The sequence below is a fragment of the Crocodylus siamensis genome, chromosome 4, assembly GCF_052110815.1.
Source record: "Crocodylus siamensis isolate JL-2025a chromosome 4, ASM5211081v1, whole genome shotgun sequence".
Classification (NCBI taxonomy): Eukaryota; Metazoa; Chordata; order Crocodylia; family Crocodylidae; genus Crocodylus; species Crocodylus siamensis.
In genome coordinates this window covers 31,107,843-31,121,882 of record NC_143398.1, presented here as the reverse complement: position 1 = coordinate 31,121,882, position 14,040 = coordinate 31,107,843, and positions in this window count along the sequence as shown.

Sequence of the window (14,040 nt, the reverse complement as noted above, 5' to 3'; positions counted from 1 at the left end):
GCCCAAATCCAGAAAGGAGGCAGTGGAACTGCTGTGTGGATATCCCCTCCCCACTACTGCTCTTACTATTTTGCTTTTGGCATACTTGAGAAATAATTGAAGATACCCTGAAGGATCCTCCTGTGCCTCATTTTCAGGTTTCAGAAGGTTGAGTGGGACATGATCTTTGGCAATGGGGGGAGGGGACCCTGGAGGGGGGGAGAAGGGGAACAGATATGTTGTTTAAAACCATGGTAGTAAGCACTTTGGAAATAACTAAGTCCCCTTCTGCAGTTATAGGCATTGTACAAGTAACTGGTCAATTGTGCAATTACCTTAAGACCAGCTACATGTACAAAGTACTTATCACATGGTAAAAAGCTCTAACCAGTTAGAAAATTATGTCAAATGTGTACTGACTTTTTACAGCCAGTTGCTATTGAGCTTTAATTTGAATGTATAGCATGGTCTCCCCTGTGTCTGGGAGGCTTGTAAGCCAACAGCAGTCTCAGCTGCAGGGGATCGGTGTCCACCATGAAGCCCCTGGACCTGAGTGTTCATGGCAGCTGCAGTCCCCTAGACACAGAGATTTCCCATACCCCTGAGCCTTGGGGAGAGGGGGATTATGACTGCTGCAGTCCTGGGGTGTGTGGGGCACCCTATGGCTGGGAGTACCGCAACTGAAGGGGCTCCCAGCTGCAGGGGCTTGCTTCTAGTTTGTGCAGGGGCAACCCAGTATCAGACTCCTCTTGCACTGACAATAAGATGCCATGGGATCTATGCATAATCCCATGATCACGCCTTCTGACATGCATGCTTGGCATAATGGGGCATGATTATATGGATTGTGCATTGCATCCCATTGCACCTTTACCTGCACACTTAGAGGAGGGGGCTCAAGATAGTGAGATATTGCACTATTTTCTTATCTAAGTCTCTCCATAGGTTGAATCCTGAAAGCGTTCTTGATGAATACATAATCAGAAACCTAGGCATTCCTCAAAGCCAATACCAGAACCTAGACTTTTCTCCCCCACTAGATGAATAATCACTAAGCTTGAGTCCTGCTTCCTCTAGTTCTCTTTCTGGTTCCACAAATATGGAATTATTTCCAACTAACACATTTTTAAAAGGAGGATTGGAGACTGTCCCTACCTAGAATAGCTTATAGCTAGTGTTGGAATATTCTTCTAGGAGGTGAGTAATGTGGTTTTTAAATTCTCTCAGGGAGAAGAAAATTTTGAATTTGGGTCTCTCATCTTGGACACCTTTGAGACCACAGCTCTCCTCTTGCCTTGAAGTTTTTACTGTCTTTAAAGGAAATGAACCTTTCCTATTACAGTGTTCACTTATAACTTGGGACAGGAAATGTAGCTAACTGTTGATTTAAAAGCCCTGGAATTCTAATCTTGCTATTAACTTGCCTCAGTTGCTACCCAATCATTTCAGAAACAACCTTGAGTAAATAGCTAAAAGTAAACTGTTAGACTGCATACAAACAATCACTATTGGGAGAGAAAAATAAAAGTGCCATTGCAACATCTAATGCCAGATTCTAATGTACAAAAGTCATTTACTGGAATGACTTGCACCAGTAATGTTCTGCATATTAATGGCAAAATGATTTAGCCACCATGGGAGAAAATGAAAATAAACAATAAAAACTATTCAGCTTGAATTACCCAGTAGATGTCTAGAAAACATTACAAATAATGTGTTTAGGAAAGAATGAAGATACCTACAGGGAAATATCATGTGGCATATCCATTTGGTACAATGCACAAAATTGAAGGTTTAAGAACGGAGATAATCCTGAAGATCATTAGATAAGTAACTGCAGAGCAAGGAAAAGTAAAAAAGAAAACTGGAAATGGATTTAGAAAGGTCACAAGGGGCATCCTGAAAAAAAAATAAAGTAGTGTAGTGAGCCAGAAATGGATATTACAGAGTTAAAGTTGACGGAATAATAGAGGAGGCTGGAAATGAAGCAGGACAGACTAGAGCTATGAAATAAGAAAAAAACCCCTGACAATTGACTGCACAGGACAGACAACTGAAAGATACTGTAACGCAAGTAAAGAATGGCACAAACTCACTGATGCAGGGCATGAGACTGAACTCAATGAAGCAAGACTGGATAGGGTTGGAGTACAACAGAAAAGAGATAACGGGATCAGGGAAGATGGCTAAAAAATAATAGAGGGATTAATGGAAGCATAGGCAAGAGGTTGAAGCAGTCTGCCACATAGCAGTTCACCACAAAGTCTCAGAGCAAAGCTGCATGAAAAGGAGGGGAAGATAAAATGCAGGTATGTTTTATAAATGAAGCACTATGCTACAAAAGATGAAGATTGAAAGCATGCAAATTTATAAATTACGGGGTGGAAACAACCCGAGGAGCTGATGTCAAAGCTGTTAAAGCCCTTTTCCTTGGAACTGAAAAATAGTTTTCAATGAACAAGATGATAGATAAATGTGTTTATGCTTATAATTTATGTTTTAACAAAATACTAACTTATTCCATGTGATCATGTGCTGGGAGTTTTTTAATGTGAAATTCTTTCTTTCTTTTTTGAAAGGCACAAGTTGTACAATCACATTTCTAACGCAGAGAGTGAACTGAATATAGATCTCTGTGGAAAATGTGTGACTGACCATATAGGCTAGCTTGTTTGCAAACATTGCACTTAACCATTCTGTGTAACTTCACTTATTTTAAAAATGTCAGCCGGTGTCTAGGATAATAAATTGTTAATATTTGGTACAATTTCACCAGAACAGATGCTGCAGTGGGAAGTGATTAGTAAGTTAAGTCTTGTAATAATAGTTCCTAAAAACTCCTGATTTCATTGTTAGCTTTCCTAAGGAAAGACTGAAAAATTAGATCCATTTACAGTGAAGGGGACACCTGAAATGATATACTTCCTAGTGTCATGCTCCAGCTGGACTCTGCCAGCTTTGCCCAGCAACAGATGCTGTCAAGCACTGTCTCCTCACAATCTGGAAAGCCCCTATTGGCTTGCTGCATGGCCCTGGCCATGTGCTGGGGAAACCCTGTCCCCTGTGGAAAAACCCGCGAACGTTTTGGCGGGAAAATGTGACCATTTGTGGGTTTGAAATTGGGCTTGTCATTTGGCCTATAAAAACTAGGGTGGAGTTTCCGCCCAGGGTCGGCTAGCTAGAGCAGAAGCCAGAGCCACCGCTCAGTGGGTAGGCCTGGCCAGCTTCCCATGGCTTCTCCTGCCTCCGGAAACATCAGACAATCATTTGTGCACCCGATCGTACCCGTCCGTTCTCGTTCTCATTCATTTTGTTTTTCGTTCTTGGATCCATCGTTTTGTGTTTTTGTTTGTTCGTTCATCCCTCACCCAAACCGGGACAGAACGCGCAGCCACGTCAACTCCAGTGGTGCATAAGTAAGAGCATCGTCGTTTTCGTTCTCAGATCCATCGTTTTGTTTTTTGTTCGTTCGTCCCTTATCCAAACCGGGACAGACCCAAGTGTAGCTGCCTGCGCAGCCACATCAACACCGGTGGTGCATAAGTAAGAAATCAAATAAAGAAATGTTCTGGAACCATTACGAGTCCACCTCTCCCTCTCGCAACCTAACATCAGGGGATAGAACCCACCGGGGCAACAGCCGCAACCTGGCTCGTGCCCCGCACACCTAGGACTGAAAATATTAAGTGTTGCTGCTAAACCTGCACAGGGTGCTAATATGCAACTTAGTTTACTATGTGTTGATTACAGAATGAAAAACTAATGGCTAACAATGTTCTTCTGTGTTGTTTTGAGATGGGCACCTGGAAAGGAAATTATACATGAAGTGAGTAATATCTGGACTGAAATAACTAGAAGCTATCATGGAAGAAAACTAGTGGAGGACTGGACCATTTGCTGGTAATTGAATGGCCTGCTCATACTTCTATGAATAATAAGGACACTTATTTAGGCTCACACTGCACCAACCTGCATTTTCATTTCTGTTAAGAAAACAGCTATAATAAGTGATAGCGACTTTCTCACATAAAAATCGGTATATATCAAATGAAGTACGGGCTCGGAGCCAGGGTTTGATTATAGTTGCATCACCTTGGGGCTAACCAGTAACAGCACAATGACATGACATAATTTTTAAAAAGTGCCCATTTTCAGCCTTTCTTTTATTGGTAATGCTACATGTTATCAGTTATACCATTTTTACACAGCAAGTGTATAATTAGTATCTCCAGTATTTTGGTGCCCCAGTTACAGAACATGAAACCTTACTCATATATGTAAAAAGTACCACTTTGCTTGACTGGCATCTTGGTATTCATTTATTTAGAATCCACTGAAGCAATGCTGACCATAATGAACTCATTTACTACAAGTGTGAATATCCTACTACAGTATATAGCTCATACAAATTACATTGTAATTCAGCATGAAATAGTACTCCATTAAAATTAAAGGAAGGAGAACTCTGGCTTCAGTTGCTGGCAGATAATGGTCTGCCTGGAAGACCCCTCAACACTCAGAGAAGAACCTAGTGAAAAGGGAAGCAGGGAATGTCTAAAAAATGTTAGGATGACAGTATTAGATCTTGGGGAGCATTGGATTTGCAGCTAAATAAAAGGCTATAACCTGTGGCCTAGCAAGCTGCTAACCACAAGGCAAGATGATATGTTAAAAGTAATATTGCAAGACGCTTAGGCAAGCATTTTTTTAACAATATAGTATTGTTGTAAGATACATAGCTCATTGTGTAAGAAAAACAAGATGCAGACCACAGGCTATCTTTAGGAGATAAAAGCAGACATAAGACCTTGGAGATGGTAAGGAAATTGGCAAGAGACCACAAGTAACCAAGAGAAGCAGGGGTTAGGGTCTTAGGCATACGCTCATAGCAAAAAGACATGTAAATGTATAGGTAATTCTATCCTAATGAAATAAACAGTAAACAGAGGCGGAACTTAAGATGGGAAGGAAGAAGGGTGGAACAAAGGAAGGACAATGGTGGGGTAAATGTTAATAAGCATAAATCAAGCTGTATAAATACGGAAAGAAGCATAAACCAAGGTGTATAAATATGGTAAAGCAAGGGGAACAAGGGCATTGTCAGTGTCCTGCCATTGCAAGGACAGGAAGTAGCTATTAAATACTCTCAAGAGACTCAAAGAAGAAGACCAGAGGACCATGCCCCCCACTACAGAGGAAGGGAAAAAACTTACAGTCTCTGCTAATCCAAATATGGGGTAAAATTCCTTCCTGATATCAAAAATTGTTATCATTCTAAACTGAATAGAGACTCAAACCCAACTATCCAGGAACTTCTGGGAAAATACCAGATTTGAGTTGTGGCCAACACCCCATGCTTCTCGAGAAGTGGGGGAAAACACCAGACACCGGAGCAACAGAAGAAGAAAAAAATTATTTTCCAACTCCACATGGCAACTAGCAAAGTCTAGAAGTATGGGAAAAACCAAAGACCTTCCATTCTGCTCTGTAACCATGTATCTTGCACTCTGTATGGAATGCCAATATTCCACTTTCTATCATCTTGTCTATCCACTCTGTAATCTCCAGCTCCTTTTGTCTTTCATTATCAAGCTGGCTACAAAGCTGTTTCATTTTCTTAAGTATGGTCCTTTCCAGTTTTGAGCTGACCTGGACTGAAGAGCCCTTCTTGTCATCCTTATGTTGCCCTGTGTATGCAAGGCTTCTGGGTTTCCAGCTGTTGCTCTTCAGAGGACACTCCAGGCACTGCTATCTCTAAATCACTCCTTAACCAATCGTTTCTTGAAAACCCCTGGTGACTTAACTTCACACCAGTCTTTTTATCAGTTGTGAGAACAGAGAGGATGGGAAGGGGGATTTTCACCTGCTCTGGGGTCTTTAAAAACTTCTCAGAGGCTCCCATGGCATGATCTAGTCTGAAAGAGGGGTTGCAGCCATGCCAATACACTCCTTCTGGATCTTCCCCTGTGGTCTGTGCCACCTATCCTTACCCGTTACTCCTGGATATACTTGGTAAAATCCTGGCCTGACAGTCATTGAGAATTTGCCAGTGACTTGAAATGAGGCTAGATTTCCTCTGCTGTGCCTACTATAGGTGTAAACCTTCCATGAGCTCCACACCTAGGCTCAGTATACTTCTGGTACTTCTGCAGTACCCTAGTAGTATGTTAATTTTGTTACCTAAACACCATGTTTTCTGAATAAATGATTGTGATTAGTTTGCAAATGGAACACCAGAGTCGGATTTAGTATATCTAGGTTTCTCCCTGAGCATTGATTTCTAGTTTTATAATGGTTTAGGGCAATTCACATTCTCTTCCAATTTTCTCGTATAGAAACTGGGGTAAAGAACACTAACTTTCCTCTTATTACACTTTGTAAAAGGCTGTGAAAATAAAAAGCAATAACAATATCACTTGTTATTGATAATGGTTTTAAAGAGTTTTTAGATATCTACATAATAGACACCTTAAAAACACCCACAACAGCTTTGCTTAAAAGAAAAAAGCAGTACATATCAGCTAATCTGGTTGCCCTGATAAACCTACCAGAACAAATGCATTATGATTTTTTTTTTTACTTATAAAATGAAAGTGGTTAGTAAGCTAACATGACTGTACCAGACAATATCAGGAACCAAGTCTAGCCAGTTAAGATTCCCTCTGGCAATCAGTGTTTCCTTCCTGTCTTAGATAATTTTCTTTCTTCAAGTATATTGACCTCTGTACCATATTACTGAAGGCTCTGCCTCTATCCACAATCCTTTTATTTTATTCTGAAACTTTCTCTACTGCTGGTTATCTGTGAAAAGTTCAATAAATACTCAAATACTAATAAAACATCAGCACTAGCTTGTGAAAGTGTTCCTTTAACCTTCTGCTGAATTTTACCTCTTCTTTTCATGAGCTTCCTGCCTACTTTGTTGCCATTCCTGTTGGAATTGAGCAGTTCTTACAGAACTCTTGGTGGTGATTCTGACTTTTTCACTAGAGATGATGATGATAGATTAAAATTGTATTTTGCTTTTTGGAAGCATAAAGAAACATAGTTCTTAAATTAGTTTTTTGTTTTTTAAAGCAGCTCTAATTTATTATAAGCAGGTAGTATGTACTGGCAGTGTTGGGTACTGTGCAAAACATTAGAATAGGCAAGACAGAATAGAGAAAGGAGATGAGGGAGAAGACAGCAAGAAGACCTATGCCATCACTAGAGCTCAGGAATAATGGCATTGATTACATTGATCAAAATACATGTTGACAGCCAATCTTGTAGGTGGGTCAACCTGCATAAGACAAAAGTCATCTTAGTTACTGAAGCAGACTCTTGATTTTGGCAGTTCAGATCAGGGTAATAATTGACAATAATGATGCCCCAAGCAGTTTTTTACTTAAATATTTGAATTTTGTAGTCTTTTAAAACAACGACAATAAAAAAGGAACCTAAAATTGAGTGATTTTACTTTATGGTTCCCAGCAAGTTCAGATGGAGCTTTAAGAACATCAAAGGTTTTTACTTATGTTCCCTAGCTCATGGCCCTTGCCCAGTGTTTGTTTTGTTCATCTTAGAGCCCATGAAAAAATCATTTATAAAGGTAATAATAGGTAGTCATAACAAAATTCCCATTTGTATTAGTATGAACACATACAGGAAAAGAGGGAGAAAACACTGGGAAAAAATATGTATAATCCAACAGGGGGTTTCTTATTGCTATGCTGTGGAATTTACAAAGCTGATAAATTCAGCTTGGGTTGTCTATGTGATTTGTTCTTATTGAAAGATCCTCTGTAGCATAGGATCATAGGAAAGTAGGCCTGGAAGGGACTTCACAAGACCATCAAGTTTAGCCCCCTGATCAATACATCTCAGCAAAGTGTTAGTCTAACCTGCCCTTAAATATTGGATGGAGGCCCACATCCTAAACTTTCTCTGCTGCATCTTGAGGCCATTGCTCCTAGTGATATCCCATACAGCCACACCCATAAATGGTGATTAATTGATAGCCTTAGTTTTATTTATAAAAAGATTTAAACTGTTAACTTTCTTATGGGTATAGGAGAAATTTCAGTAGTGCTGACATTTTAATGGGGAGTGGGAAATAGTTTAAAACAATAGCATCCTTTTCATTTCAAAAACTTTTATCAGCTTTATGTGGAAGTTTGTCCTACTCAACTTTCACTGAAAATTGGTCATAAAAGCAAATCCATTTTTTCTTTGTCTATGTACTTTCTCCCAATGTAAACAATTCTTCCTTGTCATTAAATCTAAACTTGGCAGACTTACACTGAACAGAAAATTAATTAGTTGCATCCTTCAAAATCAATCAGCTGACTCATGAAGTAAATACTAGTGAGTGTGCAAAGGGGTGGTAGATTCTCCTCCTTGATGTTTGTATCCTTTTGAGTATTTGCTGTTAATGGTTCTTTTCTTACCACATAAGGCCCTACAGAACTTCACTGTTTTCAGTGGGCACCTTTCAATTGATTTCAATGGGGGTTAGATCAGACCATTAGTCTTTGATAAACCACAAGGTATAGTTGGATCTTGTAGTATTTCTAGCTAATATGTGATGAACTAATATGTGTAACAAGGTTCTTTGGGTGGATGCGATATCTTTTATTAGACTAAACTAAATAGTTATAAAAGTTTGTTCTTTGCAAACTTTCGGGCCCAAGTGCCTTTGAGGCATAGGGAAAGTCTGTTGGTGTTTGTGTTTTCCTGGGTAGAAGAGAAGTCAAAAGTACAAAACACTTTTCATAGATGAACCTATGAGCTTCACTTCATAAATCTACTGGATATAAAAAAAAAACATGGACTGAATATAGACATTGGATTTATGGCAATGTATAACCTTCCTGCCATCTGATACAGACAAGTTACCTGGAATTATTTTACTGGCTACATGTTACCAGCTACATTTTCTCACCTTCTCCTCCTCCCCCCACAACTGCCTTTTCACACCTACTGTCTCCCATTCCCTTTGAACCTTACTGACACGTGTTTGCATTTTCGCAGACATGTATTTTGCATTTTGGCTTATATTCTACCTATGAAAGCACACAAACACCAACAGACTTTCCCTATGCCTGAAGGAGGGCAGTTGTGCTCAAAAGCTTGCAAAGAATACTTTTCAAACTATTTAGTTGGTCCACATCTACCCCACGAACCTTATCTGCCTATGTCCTTAGACCAACACAGATACAACCAACCACCCTAAATGGATGAACTCTGATAGTATTTTTCTTTGTGGATATGCTATCTTATTTCATATTCACCTTGCACTACTAATAATGACTTGTGCTGCCATATCTAATAGTATATAAAGTATGTAATATAGTTTTATACTCAAACTGACTTTATTACAAGAATATGAAATGGTTTATCTATTAGGGCAACTCACAGTTCTATATGGTTTAAAAATTACGATAGTTCAATGACAGGGTTACTAGTATGGGAATATAACAAATTGTGAATATATACTGCTTGACTTATGCAAATAGATCTGTGCCCATGAAGAATATTCTGCCATTTAGCAAACAGGAGTAATTTGTTGAAATAGTCATACTTGTTCCAGATAGTTATATTAAATGTGTTGGTAGTTAAACAGCTTATTCAATTTAAATAAATCGAACATATAAGTATGAGTAAAGACTGCAGATGAAAATCTTGCCCTGTTGAGGTCAATGGTACAGTTATTATTGCCTTCACTAGGGCCAAGTGGGAAGGGAAGGGGAAAAGTGTCAGCTGGAATTCTCTCTGGAAAGGTTTTGAAAATCACTGCCATTTAAGTGCAGTTTGGTCCACTTCCAAAGCATTCTGTTTTTCAAATGTATGTTTGTTTCTGAATCCCAGAGATAAATTTTCTCTTAAGCAAAATTTAGCTGCCTCAGCAACAAAACAAATTTTCTACTTCATAGGAAATTGCCAGTGTCCTTGTTTGAATTTCATGCCCATCTTTGTGAATGTCTTGTGGGTATTCTGCATTGCAGTGGTAGCTTTCTTCTTCTTCTTCTTCTTCTTTTTTTGCAAAACAAACTCAGAATAATCGATTCCTTAGTTTCTTTCCTTTGTAGAAATAAATAAATAAATTAAAGCTTGAAAGAGGAGACATTAGTCATGATCTGTGGACAAAATAAAATATATTTTTGCACTTAAGGAAGAGTATAATGGAGTCCAAACTGAATTGTTACCCCATAAACCCTAGGAAAATATGACATGGCACCACAGAAAAATTCTTAATATTGTTTTGGGGTTTTTTTGCTTGTTTGCTTGTTTATTGTACTATAATCAAGGCCCAGGTCCATTTTTCGGTCATTTCTGAAGTGTCTCAGCCCAGTATAGAATTGTTCGGTTCAGTGATACAATAATCTGTAATATGTGTCATAATTTTAATAACATTTGTGAACAAAATTCTTCATTTTGCTTTCTCAGAGCCCTGATTCTCAAGGCTGAAGCCAGGGGGCAAGGAGAGGGTTAATATGATAGAAGTCTATAAAATCATGAAGTGTGTGAATGAATTAAATGGAGAACTCTTGTACACCAGGCTCCAGAATACTAGAACTAAAGGACACCTACTGAAATTACTAGGAAAGAGGTTTAAAATTAAGACAACAAAGTACAGTAAAAGCTGTGTTAATCGGCATTTTACTAACCAGAATACTATATTAACTGGAATGTCCAATATCCCTCAATACAAATCCTAACTTTAGCAACCAGAATCTTTCTAGTCTATCAAGCATGCACCTCAGATATTTCCCAGGCAGGAAAGTCTGCAGGGGGAAGGGAAAGTGATGTACACTGGGCAAGGTGGCCTGCCACTGTGCCTGGGGCTGGGGCAGTGCTGGCCTCTTCCCAGTGGGGGTGGGCCACGCTGCTCTCCTGTCTTCCTTGATAGGTATAACTCTCAGATACTCAGAATTTTAGATAACTGGCACCCCCCTTAACCCCACTCATGTTGGATAACAAAGCTCTTACTGTACTTTTTTTTCATAACGTAGTTAACTTGTCAAATTCATGGCCATAGGACGTGGTAGAGGCAGATGGCATAGCCAAGTTAAAAAAGGAACTAGACAGATTTGTGGATGATAAATCTATTAATGTCTGTTGAAGAGAATGGTTGGTGATTGCTTTGTCTGGCATCTATAAACATTTAACAATGGATGCCAGGGTGGGTATTGAATAGGTAGTAGATCACTGTAGATACATCCTGTTCAATGCTATCTTTCTCTAACAGTGTACTCAGTCTTTTTGCCCTGTTGGCCAGAAGGGTGGTGCCTGGTCCATTTATAGGCCATATCTAGCCCATGTGCCTAATCGAGTAGGTAGGTTGGGGCCTCACCCAGCTTCATGGATGGGGGCAGGGGGCTGTTGGATCCTGATTCAGCCACACACAGTTTAGGAATTTGCAGTAGAGAAGGGGTGGCAATATTAATTGCCACTGATCCCTGTCACCAAACTTCTTGAACTGTGGAGAGCCACATAGGCTAAATTTGGCCTGCAAGCCAGGGGTTGAGGACCCCTACTCTATAGCATCCACCCCTGGTACTGTTGGAGACAGATCCTGGGCTAGATGGACTGTTGGTCTGACCTAGTATAGTACTTTATGCAAGTAATATCTCTACATTTGATGTGAGCACTCTATCATATAAAAGTAAAATGTGTGTTTGCTGAATCAGAGACAAAAAATTCAGTACAAAATGTATGCAAACTCCTCTTTTCCAACAACATTTCATATTTAATTAGTTTGTAAAGTTTAAAATATTGCTACCTGCTTTATAGTACAGAAACAAAAACAGGTGCCTGAGCTCTGTATTACAGTAAGGAAGGATTTAAAAAATAATAATTTTAGCATGTCAAAATGTTTATTTCCCTTTTTTAAGTGTGTTTTTTTCAGGAAAAAATTATTTTCAAATAGCTTGATACACCTGTCACTTCTAGCATATATTCATGAACACTGATGCTAATAAGTGGTGCGACAATTTAAAGTAATGAGGCATCATGACAATATGAAAGACTTTTGAAAGTAGTGATTTTTTTCATATGTTAAAAAGCCACCTTTATATAGTCAAGCTTTTGGCCAATAATTCTCCTGCATCAAAACTTTTACTGCTAAATAAAGAAAGTATATGTTGAAATGCACACCCTATTTGCAAAATACAGTGGCCTTCTCTTCTACTTGTTACCTCATTGTAAGATGATGTTTTGCTATATATAAATTCCATGGTGTTGCTTGAACATGTCATTTATTTCTCTCATTTTTCTTAACAACTATCATTTCTAGAATTATTTAGGCAATCCATTAAGGAATAATAAAAACTCCTTAAGGAATAATAAACTCTCAGGAAAATGTACAGTTATAACATTTTCCCTATGTATTATAAAAAGAAAAAAAGCAATGTGTTATATTTGCATCTAAACTATAGGAATAATAATACATACTTCAACAAATTAAATTTTATTTAACACGTGAAAATGGAAATAGCAAGGTTTCATAGTTTTATAGGTAAAGTTGTAATATTTGCAGTAAAAAGTTAAAACAATATACAAGATGGGAGCACATCTCTTTGAAGGTTAACATTCTAATTTTATAAAAGCCTCTGTCTGTCCACAATGCTTTATTTGCACTTTGATTGGCTGACAGAAACAACCAATCAGAGCGTGAATACAGTGTTTGGACAGGAGGTGGTGGCACAGCATAGTGCCACCATGATGGTGGGGACACAGGAGACAGAGTGGAGGGGGGGCACGAGGTCAGCATAGTTGGCCTTGCACGCTCTGCCCTACTCCCTGGAGGTGGTGAATATGGAAAGGTGGGGCTGAGGCCAGCGCTGCTGGCCTCACCCCCCTCTCTCCCACACTGCTCCCTCCTGATGCAGGGGTGGTGGGGAAGCAGCGGGCCTAGGCTAATATGGTGGCAGTGGGGTGGAAGGGAGAGTGGGCCCAGCCCTGAATGTGGTGGGGGGAGCCAGATGCAGGCCTCTGTCCCTGCCCACACTCCCTGCCCATCATTCCTGATGGGCAATTGGTTAGTATCTAACATAAACCTTTCTGTCATAAGGGTTTCTGACTTGACACTAAGGCCTGGTACAGATATTATACATTTCCTTGTTTAGATAGTCAGAAACTGGTCTATACCCATAATATGGCAAAAATTTGGAGCACAAAGACTACTTTAAAAATGCCAGCTCCTGGTCCAAGATTGACTTGGATCAATGTGGTATTAGAGCTGGTCACACTGACTACTGATGGGGGAGGGAGGCAGGAAGCAGGTATTGGCTGTGCCTAGAGCTCCCTTTTACTGAAGTCACCCATGGGAGGCATCAGGGTCTGTCAGTGGGTGTGAAGGAGCCCACTGAAAGACTTCCATACCTCCAGAGAGAAGGGGCAGTGACATGGATAAATGGGGGTCAGAGATGCGTATAATGCTGAGTGTTCATGGGAGAGAGGGGAAGGAGGGATCATCTCCCTGTGTGGTATAAATGGATTGACCTGGGTTAAACAAGAAAAGCAAACTGCTAATTTTGTTTTTTGGGGGTTTTTTTAACGTCCACCCCGTTAATGGTGATGAGGGGAGGGATGGAGGTGAGAGGGAGAGTGTTGTGGGGTGGGGAAGGAGATGGAGTGGGAGCATGGGGGATAGATAGGGAGAGTGTGCAAGGGAGAAAGAAAAGAAAATATATTTGCTCTTCTTTTTCTTTTCTTCCCCCTTTGCTTCTTTGCTTCTCTCTGAAGCTCTTTGGGCTGTGAAAGGCATTGGTTGCTATGAGAGTGTGGAGATAGCTGTTTAGCTCAGTCAATTAGTGTGGTGCTAATAACACTGAAGAGTTGCACGTTTGATCCCTGGTTGGACTAGGCAATCTCTTGAGCTCCCTTGTGGCCTTATTTCTATATAAAATGTTTCTGAGGTGCTGCTGCTGTTTCCTTGCTGGACATCTGGGTTATGTAGGACTTCTCCTATTTTTACATGTTTTTCTTTCTAATTTTTTCCCCCTTCTACATCCACTAAGGTGATGATTTCTGGCCACACTCCACCTGGTAGCTGTGTCCCACTTCCCCCACCATGGC